We start from the raw sequence: 12,071 nt of genomic DNA on the forward strand, positions 1-12,071 counted from the left end.
AAAAGTCGACTGTCCGACAAATAGATTTCTTCGGTAGATATAGTGATGTTCCGATATCAGTGAAAACTATCTCCTGAAATTGAATCAAAATAAATTAAAATGTACTTTAATAAATTTAAGGAAAAATATTGTTATAAACTTACAAATTGGTCATAGGCAAAAGATTGTTTCTTTTGTTTACTTTTTACCGCTCTTCTTCTGCCATTGTTTACTATTCACGGTGCATTATCAAACGTCAAAATTACTGGCCTACTACTATTTCAAGCAGAAGAAAGAACACGAACGTTTTCTTGTGCATTTTCTTAAGAGCTGGATACTAAAGCCCTGTATGCAGCTCTCAAGAAAACGGTTAAGAAAAAATTGCCATTATTTCGCGTGTGTGTCCAAGGAATTTTGACATTTTTGATACCTCATAACCTGTTGCCTCACTCTTTCCTCAAGAAATAATGGAACGGGCATATATTTCTGTTGCAAACCTGGGTTGCCTTGTGCTCTTTTTTTCACAAAAAACTTTAGAAAACCGTAGTAGAAAGCGTAGTAAAAATTCCTTGGACACGCACGCGAAATAATGGCAATTTTTTCTTGACCGTTTTCTTGAGAGCTGCATACAATGGACCATTGAATTCGCTGGCTGAACTTATGACCACCTTAAGCTTCGGAGTCTCCAAACAAATGCGTGTCCTGAGTTTACACGGCAGCCATTCATAGCAATTACTATTGTATGTGTGTATAATTCATATTGTGACATTCTATACTTTGATGTTGAGTATTTTTGAGGGGCTCCGGGTAATGGTCGCTCAAATTTGGGTGAATGAGCCCTCTGGGCGGATGCGCTGGCATGCTTTGGAGTCTCTATAACTATACAAACCTTTTTTTTTGCTTTGGAATAAAGACTTAACCCTTTCGCTACTGCAGGGACACTGGTGTGCCACGGCATGTTCATTTGACCCTGAAAATCGCGATTTGTATTGTAAACTCAACCAAAATGTCCCAGTCAGTAGCTAGGAACCATATTTGCAATCAACCGTTATCCACGTTACATACAACTTCGCTCGTGTTTTATTTTGTGCAGTTAGGTGAGAGCAGAGACTGCCATCGGATCAAATTTACTCATAATTTTTAGAAAAGAATACGCATATATCAAAGTGATGGTGATATTTTGATAACAAAATTCTGTNTATTCGGAAATTTTGAATTTTCCTTGATAAATTCACAAAATTCACGGTTTTCATAAAAATATAATCTTATAATGGATATTTTATTGATTTTAAACTTACATTTATGAAAACTCCATTCAGGGCTATAATTACGATTTTAGTTTCCAATTTAAAGAAAGACAAGCAATAATTATGTACTTTACTACTGATATAACCGTCAATTAAGCATTGATGTTATATTTAAACTACATTTTGTTCATAAATAACACATTTATATATATTTTATCCTCGAAAAGAACTTTTTCTAATCATGAGGCGAAATTCCCCATAGTAAGTGTTGCCGTGTGCGCTAAACGAGAACGTTGCACACAACCCAAAAGTACTCCTCGGGGACCAATTGGTGAGAAACTGCGAAAAGGTTTATTACTGTATATACTGTGATTATCAGATCGGTTGAAACAGCGCTGCCTTCAAGAGTACTTAGCTGAGCCTGAGTAGCAATCAATTCACTACAAAGAGAGAAAACATCAGCGCACGCGTTCTGAACTGCAGTCACTCTTTTCTCAGCTATCCACGCATGAAATTGCAAATTTCACATTCAGCGCAATGACAAAACTCGCCGCTATAACTATTGTCATGCTTATAATCAATTGTCACGTTTAGGTATGCAGAGGGCAATTTGAAAGCTCCAACGGTAACAATTGCTATTATTTTTGTGATGACCTATTGAGTAAGTGACAACGCTAAAACATATATGTTAACATTTTCTATTTTATTAATTTTTCAGAAAAAAATTGCAAAATTCTACTAAATGAAAACTGTGAAACCATTTATTTGCCTAAGTAGCTGTGTTAAAAAGTGTTATTATTTGCGTATTCATATCATAATAGCATCCGTTTCAGAATATTATTCATGGAGGAAATAATTATTATGTACGCGGCTATTAATGTGGAGCAAGAAAAAATTATACAGAGCAGAAGACTTCTGAGGGAAGTCCTAGACAACAGTTTTTTTGGACAGTTTTTACACGTTTGCAGTTCGGGGTGGTTTCACAAAACTGCCACTGCTCTTGTGTGGTGCATTCATATTTTTCACGCCTGTTACTACACGAATGCACAATAAAATGAAATAAATTGTTTCTATTATAAAATTACTCACTTTCCCGGCGTTTCGTAATCCATTGCTGCGGTGTATTTTATTTAAAAGAAATCCCGTCTGTTGCAGTGGCGGTCAAAAAGAACAATTAAAATGTAAACAAAGAACAGCTGTCTCACTATAGAGAATTTTTCGTCGCAATTGGCAAATAAAACGAGCTTTTCGCTTGTCATTATTCACTGTGCATACCTATGACAACAGTTGATGACACGATAATGACAATTGAACTGTGACAACACGCGAATAGGGCTTTTAATATTGGAAAATGTTCGATATGCTACAACAATTTCGATAACAATAAAAACTGTTGCCACATCAAACTTAAAGCTCTAATGGGCTGTTTTTGCTTACGTGTAAATCACATTTAGCGCATTCAGCTCTTAGCCCTTATTATTTTATATATTAGCCCTTAGGGCCAATTTCAAATGAATATTTAAACGGCACTTAAGTTTAATTGTGGATTGTTGTTTAAATGCCATTTAACTTTCGTTGGGTTTCAGATCAACTTTGTTTGAATATGCCAAACAATTGGCAGCGCTGCTGCTTGTTCCTTGAAATTGTTGTTGCATTTGCTTGTTTGTTTACATTTTGCGCTGAACAGCTGATTGTTTTTTGGTGGGATTGATAAAACAACCTACCAATCAATCTTGGTTGTTTGGTACAAACACAGGGTTGCATATCTCATATTTAAATAGCCAATATTGGCCATTTAAGTGCAGATTAAATGTATGATCTGAAAATGAATAGTGGAAGTTAATCAACAGTCTCTACTTAAGTAGGCCATCTGAAATTGGGCCTAAATGTACATTTATTCATACAACATTCGTCACCTAAATGCAACTAAATGCAACTGCATTTTTGCATTAAGAATCTAAATGATAAAAGAAACCCTGTGATCTTCCAAAATTTCCACGATTCGAACATGGTTTAAGGAAAAAGTGGCAACATTGCTTTTTCGCGTATACATAGGCTCGCTGCGTTTCAGTGATCGCCGATCAAGATTTCATTTATTATTTTTATTTTATTATTTATTGGATAAAGAAAAGTTACGCAAATTCAACATCGATGTGATGCTGATAGAAATCTCGCCACAGGCGATTTCCTAAATTCCTAAATCGTCCAACCGTCCTAAATCGTCCAAATGGACACAGATGCGAATTACGAACAAATCGGTGCCGTCTCTAATTTTTTTCGGAAATTTATCGAACTAGCTCACAAATCAAAACTTGCATTTTTTCTGAGTACGAAAAGTTAGGTTTATGAATGTGTATATCCCCAATTTAGTACGGTAACTTATAATTTTTTAGGAAGAACCTACATTTTGCATAAATTTTGCAGCGAGGAAAACAAAAACAAAACACAGATACAGAGAACTGTCAAATCGAATTAAGAATGTGTTCGTTGGAATGGCGTAATTCGCGATCGTAATTGGGGGAGCGAACAAAGTAATTCAGGATGGTGTGGGAAAATGGTATAATACGGCATTTCCACGCTTCGTAATTCGCTCTCTGGCTATCGAAGATCGAAAGTGAAATTCGTATTATGAGCTATGCAAGCGTGTCGAAATTTTCGTTGAGTATCGAATTTTCTGTCGAACAGAATTTTGCTTTCGTTGGTGTAGCGAAGTGTTAGAAAATTTTAAAGATGTATGATTTTGCATTTGTTTTCTTACTTTTTGGCGGATAGACACTAATTTTGAACAATTTGTATTAATTTCAAGCAGTTCTAACGTCGTGAATAGTAAACACAAGCTCGAAAGTCTGATTTTACATATGAAAGACAATCCCTATACGCTGTTGGCACGATCTCTGAAAACAAAATCATGGAGCTGTGTATAGTTTTAATATATTTTAAATAGATTTGGATCACAAAATTTCTTAAATATATTGTATGTCAAAATATATTCGAAAGACTGCACTTAAACTCTCACGTTTTCTGCTCCTGGCCAGTTTTCTAAGTCCTCATCCTCTGACGAATCGTTCAACCAGAACTCTGTTGTGCTAATTAAATTTTGTTTTTACCATGCTTTTATAAACTCGCTTTCTTTTTTATTTCATTTTAATTTGCACAAATTTACATATGTACATATGCATAAGCACACTATTTAGTTTGCTCGATCTGTAAACAAAGCTTCTCAGCGGTGAAAAATATACTATTGTGAACAACCTAAACGGGCGAAATTCACAATAGCGCTATTCTTCATCAAATGAGCGTCATAATACCCATTGAAAATTCGTTCGATCAGCACTTTCGACCACAGTCGAATGCAACTCATAATAGGGGCCATATTTATCGGAAATATATCGAAGTTTTCACCGGTCTGGTCCCATTTGCTGGCACTTTTTCTAGTTATAGTATAAAAGTGAGATATCTTAGGGTTGACAGATAGTTGACAGGGTGTTCAATATGGCGATGACAGTGTGAACAATATGGCAGCCAATATGGCATACAACACCGAATGGTCCGAAGTTGTAAAACTACAACCCGAATGAAACGCTTCGCGAAAATCCAGGGTTGCGAAGTGGTATTTTGTTGGAAAATATAAAGGCCAGGATTTTGTGCAGCGCCGAATTTTAACAAAAGAGGGTTTTGTGTGCTCAAGATGAACAGAAAAGGGTTGCTGTGCTGTTTCGTTTTAAGCTTATTTTAAACTTAACGTATCTAATTAAATATTAAAAGGAGACAAAAATTAAAGCAAAAATTTAAAATATATGCACATATCTGAAAATTTTAAATAAAATATATATTTTCACGAGAGACAAAGTAAATAAAATGGGTTAACTTTAGGGGAAATATACTTATCAGATTGGGTCAGATAGCGCTTTTACGTTATAAGTAAAAATAATTCCTACTTAAATTTTATATAATTTTGGTGACGTATTTCTAAGCTGACCCTGGGATCTGTGAAATAATACATATTTATTTGCATATATTGTGTTGATTATGCTCCAAATCGCTAAATAATTCTTGCTAAATTTATTCAATTATTAATAAAAGAAATTGGAGACAAACGTACAATTGGGACGATGTTTTCCGCATCCGCAAACGAATGTTTGTTTGATGAATTAGGTTATTGGCCTAATGGCGTCTAATGAAGCATTATCGTCATGATTAATGTTCAATCTCCTTTTTTATTAACTAAATCGGTTTCTTAAACAAATTTCTATTCAAATATTTTTCTTTTTCGTTTTTTAATTTACTCCATCGCATGGCCGAGAAGCCATTTTGAGACAGCTAAGATCATTGTGTACAAATACAAGAGAGATATATTAGCAATAGACGTCATCCTGGGCCACAGATGCGATCATCTGTTTTTTAGAGTTGCTTATTTTGGTCAAGCTGTGCCTTTTTGACCTGAGTTGCATTAAATAGTCTCATAAAACTTAGTACTATTTTTGTTCAAATGGTAACATATATGCCCATTGATTTCGACTTTAGAAATATTCATATTATAAAGGTTTTTCACATATGTTTTAAGATTTTAAAGTTTTTAAAAAGTACGGTAGAATGCAACAATGTTCTTGAATTTGTTTGCGTTTTCGTCAGCTTATTCGTTTGCAGACTGGAAAAATTGCGAACGGCTATCAAAATACTGATTCAAAATATACATCTTTCACTGGACACACAAATTGGGTGTGCGCAGAAAAATTCAGCCCTAATGGCCAGTTATTTGCATCGTGCGGCGACAAGTTAAGAATTTGCGATACATCTTCAGGCGAACGTGTGCGAACGTTCACCCGGGAAGTGGTATGGGACGACAGCTGGCATGGCTTCCAGACGGTAATCTGGTGGCTTTAGCATTAAGTTGTAACCGTGTTAAGATATTTGACATAGCCGAAGGCAAGGCGCATCCATACAAGGTGGTGTTGATTGCATATAAGTAAAAGTCCCGTGTATTTTGTTATTGCTTTTTGGTACAGGAGGATGTCAAAACGAAAGGGAATAGGAGATAATTTTCATCACTTTCTTTTGTTGACATCCTAAAGTGGCGCCACTTCGTCTTGGATGACATTCTCCTGTACTAGTGTAGAGACAAAAATATCCAGCCAGCTGATTAATCAACACCACCTTGTATTGATGCGCCTTGGCCGAAGGCGAGCTAATACAGTTGTATCAAGTGCTTTCGTCGCCAGAGAATGATGTTGCATTTCACCCAGGTGGAAATTTCTTGGTGACTGGCGGCGATGACGATACAATAACATTGCTTAGATTTATTAGAAGGTCGACCAATTTATACACGGTAGTAGTGCACTATAGCTACGGTGACCATAAATATATTTCGAAAATGCAGGACAATTTTTCAAAAAATTAACCTACATATAATTGCGTAGTATAAAAATAACAAAAATATACTACATATCAGGGTATGAAAATAAACTGTACAAACCAATTCCCATTTGCTCATCGATCATCATATCATTTGTGGTTTTGTACAGTTTTGTACATAGTCAGAAAAAAATTGTAAGATTCACTGTAATTTTCCCCAACGAGAAACGTTTGCTTTTCGTTTGTGACAATTGTACCATAGGGTACGTTTTATATGTATGCAAACGTTTCAATTACTTGAAAAATATTTTTTTCTGTCAATTTTCATATCCAATTCAATTAAAAAACATGTACTACATATATACATATATTTTTCTCTGCACGATTCATTTCGTTTGTTGTTTCGTCTGTAACTACTAAACAACTGTAGTGTACTATCGCAAAGTGAACTCAGCCGTTTTGTTCCCGTATTGTACCGAACTGTTGAAGTAATAAACGAAACGAAATAGTAACGTACAATATAGTTTATTTTCGTACACTGCTACATATATACATTCTTCGTCATTTGAATAGCGCACCCTTTTTTTGATTTTCTACCATACAAAGTATGCTTGACAAAATTTTTATATGGAAGAAAATGCGCAGCACCGTCAACAAAAAAAATTGTCGCCCCTATGTTTATTTTTTTTAATTTTCAAAAATTTTTTAAATGGGATGTAGACGTAGAATATGCTATATTTTTATAAAACGTTAATGAATATTAAACAAACAAAAGGAAAACTGTACCTACTAAGTATTGGGCTGTATGAATAAAAATAAGCAATTGCTTTTTCTTGAAATTTCAGACCTTTTACTCAATTTATTCAAACAAAATTGGAGTAAAAGGTATACAATTTTAAGAAAAGGCAATCGCTTAGTTTTTATTCGTACGGCCCATTAAAAGGATGCGCTATTCAAATAACCAAGAGTGTATATTTCTTAATTATTAATCCAATTTTAAACTTTTAACATAAATCACATTTGCTTCATTGGTATTAATCCTTTAGTAATGAATATTTACAAAATTATAATAAGGCATATTACGTATTACTTTACACGAAATATGAACCTCTGTAAAGCAAATTTTTTAGGCAAACTTTGGGTCGTTGAACACGAAAAAANGGTTAGTTCAATTTACAAACTTTAACAACAAATAACTTAAAAACTAGAAGCCTGCTGCGGCTAAAAGTATATATATTTGCAATCAGGAGAACTCCCTCTATCGTTCCATAGCTACCTTAATGCGGAACTCCGGGGATGCCAAACTAAATTGCAGCCGAAAAAATTATATAATATACATTTTTTCCCTATATTCAACAGTTGCTCCTTTGGAAATCTAATTTGCATACATTTGATGCCAATAGCCAGTTCTCAAAGAGTCCAAATTGATTTTAGTCATACAACAGCTCCACATAACTCCGCCATAGACACACCAGTTGCTGCAGTACCAAAAAGCTATGATGACAGTATTTTAATTGATCAACGACAATCGGTGGCATATGGAAATTTTCTGGTGCTTGATAGCCAATATACTACAAGAGTGAAACGCTACAAGTGAAACGCTGAGACAGTAATTTTTCTTAAATTTCCAGATTTTATTTGCAGTTACATTAAGAAGCTAATAGAGGGCAGAGTTGTTGGTGAGGAAGGTGTCGAGTTACTGCAGTACTGCAACTGGGAAAATCCACATTTCGCACGTGCCCCACTCGTATGGAATAGTAGCTTATGTCAAAATGCTGTTTTTAGTATAATGCGGCATTCGCAGCACACCCTCACTGGCGCCGAGCCGTTGAAGAAATTTTGGCAAATGAACGTGCAAGAAATAGTTCCGATACTAGCAAGTCCATATTCTTGTTAAGGGTTATCGAAAAATTCTTTGTGTGGTAAATAATAAAGGGAATGCCGGATTATACTAAAGCCAGCTTCCCGACATAAACTACTATTCCATACAAATACAGAAATATAAGTGTATCTAAAACTGAATGACTCAAATCAAATTGGATTGCATTTGCATAATATAACTAATATTGGAATCTGTTTTAATCGTAAAAAATACAACTTGCAATCATTTAGATTATAGTTTTGAAAGAAATTGATTGCAATCGTAAATTGTGTAAAAATTGTTTATAGTAATCTGCCTTAAATTTATGTTCCCCATGTAACGGTTATAAAATACGTTAAATCCGCACTATCTGCATTAACAAAAACTATACATTGGAATATTTAAAATAAAACGATTCATTTTTATTCTCTAATAAGAATTGTTTCTTAATTGAAAGTATTTAATACTAATATAACGTAGTGGTTAATGTTTAAAAATGAATTCGCAATATGTCCGCAGCTCAGGTTGATTTGAAGAAATCCGTTTAAATTTTTCGAATTACATACATCTACTTGAATATAGGATAGGCAGGGTTGCATACAAATGGTAGTTCCGTAAATATTTAAAATATGTTAGTTCATTCAATATTTACATCTGGGCCAATAAATAATAACAAATATAGCCGAAAAAAACAAAGTTTCAAGTTTCAGTTTTTATAACCCCCCATAAAATTCCGATTAATTTTAAATCTGAAAATAACAATATTTTTTCATGGAGAAGTAATTTTTTTCATATACCTTGCTTATACCTACACAAGAACCGCATTAGCAAAAAAACCGATTGGACGCAACATATATTTCTTGACAGCATTTATACCCCTGTCTTTATAGCGCACTCGATAAAGTCTTATTCAAAAGTAAACAAAATCTGCTATTTTTAAACGAAATTTTTTTAATAAATAATTTGCGCGGTTGACCGAAATGGAAACAAACAATAATTGCAATTTATTATAACAATAATTCGAATTTAAAACGGGCTGTATAAAGAAAAACAGCCTATTGTCACTTCACTTCAAATGAGTGATGCGTTTATACTTGTTTTCTAACGGATATGAGAAACAAAAAACCGATCTGGAAACAAATAGAAGTCAACAGACTTTTCAATTTCAACGCGTTTTGAAATTTAGTTTATGCATCCGTTTTGAATCACAGCGAACTGGGTCAAAGCACCTTATATGTCGGTATAAACAAGGTAATATAGCCTTTTTATTCTTAACAACATACATAGACATTTTATTTAACTGTTGAAATGGTAACAATTACTATGCGCAAAAAGTTACTATACATTAAATTTTTGTTTTATAAAAATACGTTTTTTAAATTTCACTCTAATTTAGACAGTGGAAATATTTTCATTTTAAAAATGTATCACATATTTTTGAAGATTTTCAAAGCTTTCAAAAAATACTGCAGAACACAACAATGAGCCTTAGGANAAACAAGGTAATATAGCCTTTTTATTCTTAACAACATACATAGACATTTTATTTAACTGTTGAAATGGTAACAATTACTATGCGCAAAAAGTTACTATACATTAAATTTTTGTTTTATAAAAATACGTTTTTTAAATTTCACTCTAATTTAGACAGTGGAAATATTTTCATTTTAAAAATGTATCACATATTTTTGAAGATTTTCAAAGCTTTCAAAAAATACTGCAGAACACAACAATGAGCCTTAGGATGTTCGATGATAAATAAGCAATTGCTTTTTCTTAAAATTTCAGACCTTTTATTCGATTTGTTCAACAAATCTAAATAAAAGGTCTGAAATTTTAAGAAAAAGCTATCGCTTATTTTTGAATTATTTTATATACTTATTTTCTGTCTCAAAATGGCTTCTCGGCCATGCGGTGGAGTAAATTAAAAAAACGAAAAAAGAAATATATTTGAATAGAAATTTGTTTAAGAAACCGATTTAGTTAATAAAAAAGGAGATTGAACATTAATCATGACGATAATGCTTCATTAGACGCCAGGCCAATAACCTAATTCATCAAACAAACATTCGTTTGCGGATGCGGAAAACATCGTCCCAATTGTACGTTTGTCTCCAATTTCTTTTATTAATAATTGAATAAATTTAATTTAGTTTATTTCTACTTTCCGAAAATTTCCAATGGTACTGATTGCTGCAAGAATTATTTAGCGATTTGGAGCATAATCAACACAATATGTATATGCACATAAATATGTATTATTTCACAGATCTCAGGGTCAGCTTAGAAATACGTCACCAAAATTATATAAAATTTAAGTGGGAATTATTTTTACTTATAACGTAAAAGCGCTATCTGACCCAATCTGAAGAGTATATTTCCCCTAAAGTTAACCCATTTTATTTACTTTGTCTCTCGTGAAAATATATATTTTATTTAAAGTTTTCAGATATGTACATATATTTTAAATATTTGCATTAATTTTTGTCTCCTTTTAATATTTAATTAGATACGTTAAGATTAAAATAAGCTTAAAACGAAACAGCACAGCAACCCTTTTCTGTTCATCTTGAGCACACAAAACCCTCTTTTGTTAAAATTCGGCGCTGCACAAAATCCTGGCCTTTATATTTTCCAACAAAATACCACTTCGCAACCCTGGATTTTCACGAAGCGTTTCATTCGGGTCGTAGTTTTACAACTTCGGGCCATTCGGTGTTGTATGCCATATTGTTCACACTGTCATCGCCATATTGAACACCCTGTCCACAATAGCTCTGATCCAATACTTTTCGTGAAAAATCCTGTAAAACTGTCAAACAGCAAAATTACTCTCTGAAGTGAGAGTTAAAAGTGAGTAACAACAAAAAGTACGGGAACAAAAAAAACATTTTTCCTGTAAAAACGTCAACCAGTGATTGCTTGACACTTTTCATGATTTTACCAGCAGAAAAAGTTCGGGTAAAATCTTGCAACTTCATTCTCTACACAACTCTACAAAAGTCGCTCTCATTTACAGGATTTTGGAGGATTTCGGAGTACGGGAACCTTTTTGCCTGCAACTTCCTGCAAGTTCGTGTAAAATCCTGTAAGTTCATGGACTACTGGATCAGAGCTTATGGCTAAGATATCTCACTTGTATTTGTACACAATGGATGGTAGTTCGATGTATCGAATTAAAACATCCATTAGGGGATTCCCTTAAACGCGAAGAGCAGAAAACTCGAAAACCTCGAAAGTTTTCGAGGCTGTTTTTGGGAATGCACCTTTTTTCAGCCTCGTAAACAATGGAGAAATTCCGAAGTTTGACAGCTCATTCAGAGTTTTTTGTATAATACATCGCATCAGCTGAAATAAATACATATAAAATCAGCATTGAAAATGCCACGAAAAAGTGAAAAATGTAAATTGTATGAATTTATTGATCAAAACGCAGTCAACAATTATAAAGGCAACACTGAAACTTACGAACGACTTTTCGAGGCTTTTTTCGCGACTAATTTGCCTCGAAAGTTTTCGAGGCACGCGAAAATCGCCACTCATACAATTTTTGACAGTTGTTTTTCGAGGCTGGAAAAGTTTCGAGGTTTCGTGGTTTTCGAGCCACTTTCGAGCTTAAGGGAATCCCCTAA

General features: G+C 33.8%; 1 long non-coding RNA gene across 1 annotated transcript; it reads left to right on the top strand.

Moving 5' to 3' along the window:
• Positions 1–10,419: 10,419 nt before the first annotated feature.
• LOC108366590 (uncharacterized) lies at positions 10,420–10,806 on the top strand. The gene is made up of 2 exons (XR_001848108.1): positions 10,420–10,541; positions 10,593–10,806. It is a non-coding gene; the product is annotated as an uncharacterized LOC108366590 (long non-coding RNA).
• The last annotated feature ends 1,265 nt before the right edge of the window (positions 10,807–12,071 follow it).

The sequence above is a fragment of the Rhagoletis zephyria genome, unplaced genomic scaffold (assembly GCF_001687245.7).
Source record: "Rhagoletis zephyria isolate East Lansing unplaced genomic scaffold, Rhagoletis_zephyria_1.1 Rzeph_scaffold_02329, whole genome shotgun sequence".
Lineage (NCBI taxonomy): Eukaryota > Metazoa > Arthropoda > Insecta > Diptera > Tephritidae > Rhagoletis > Rhagoletis zephyria.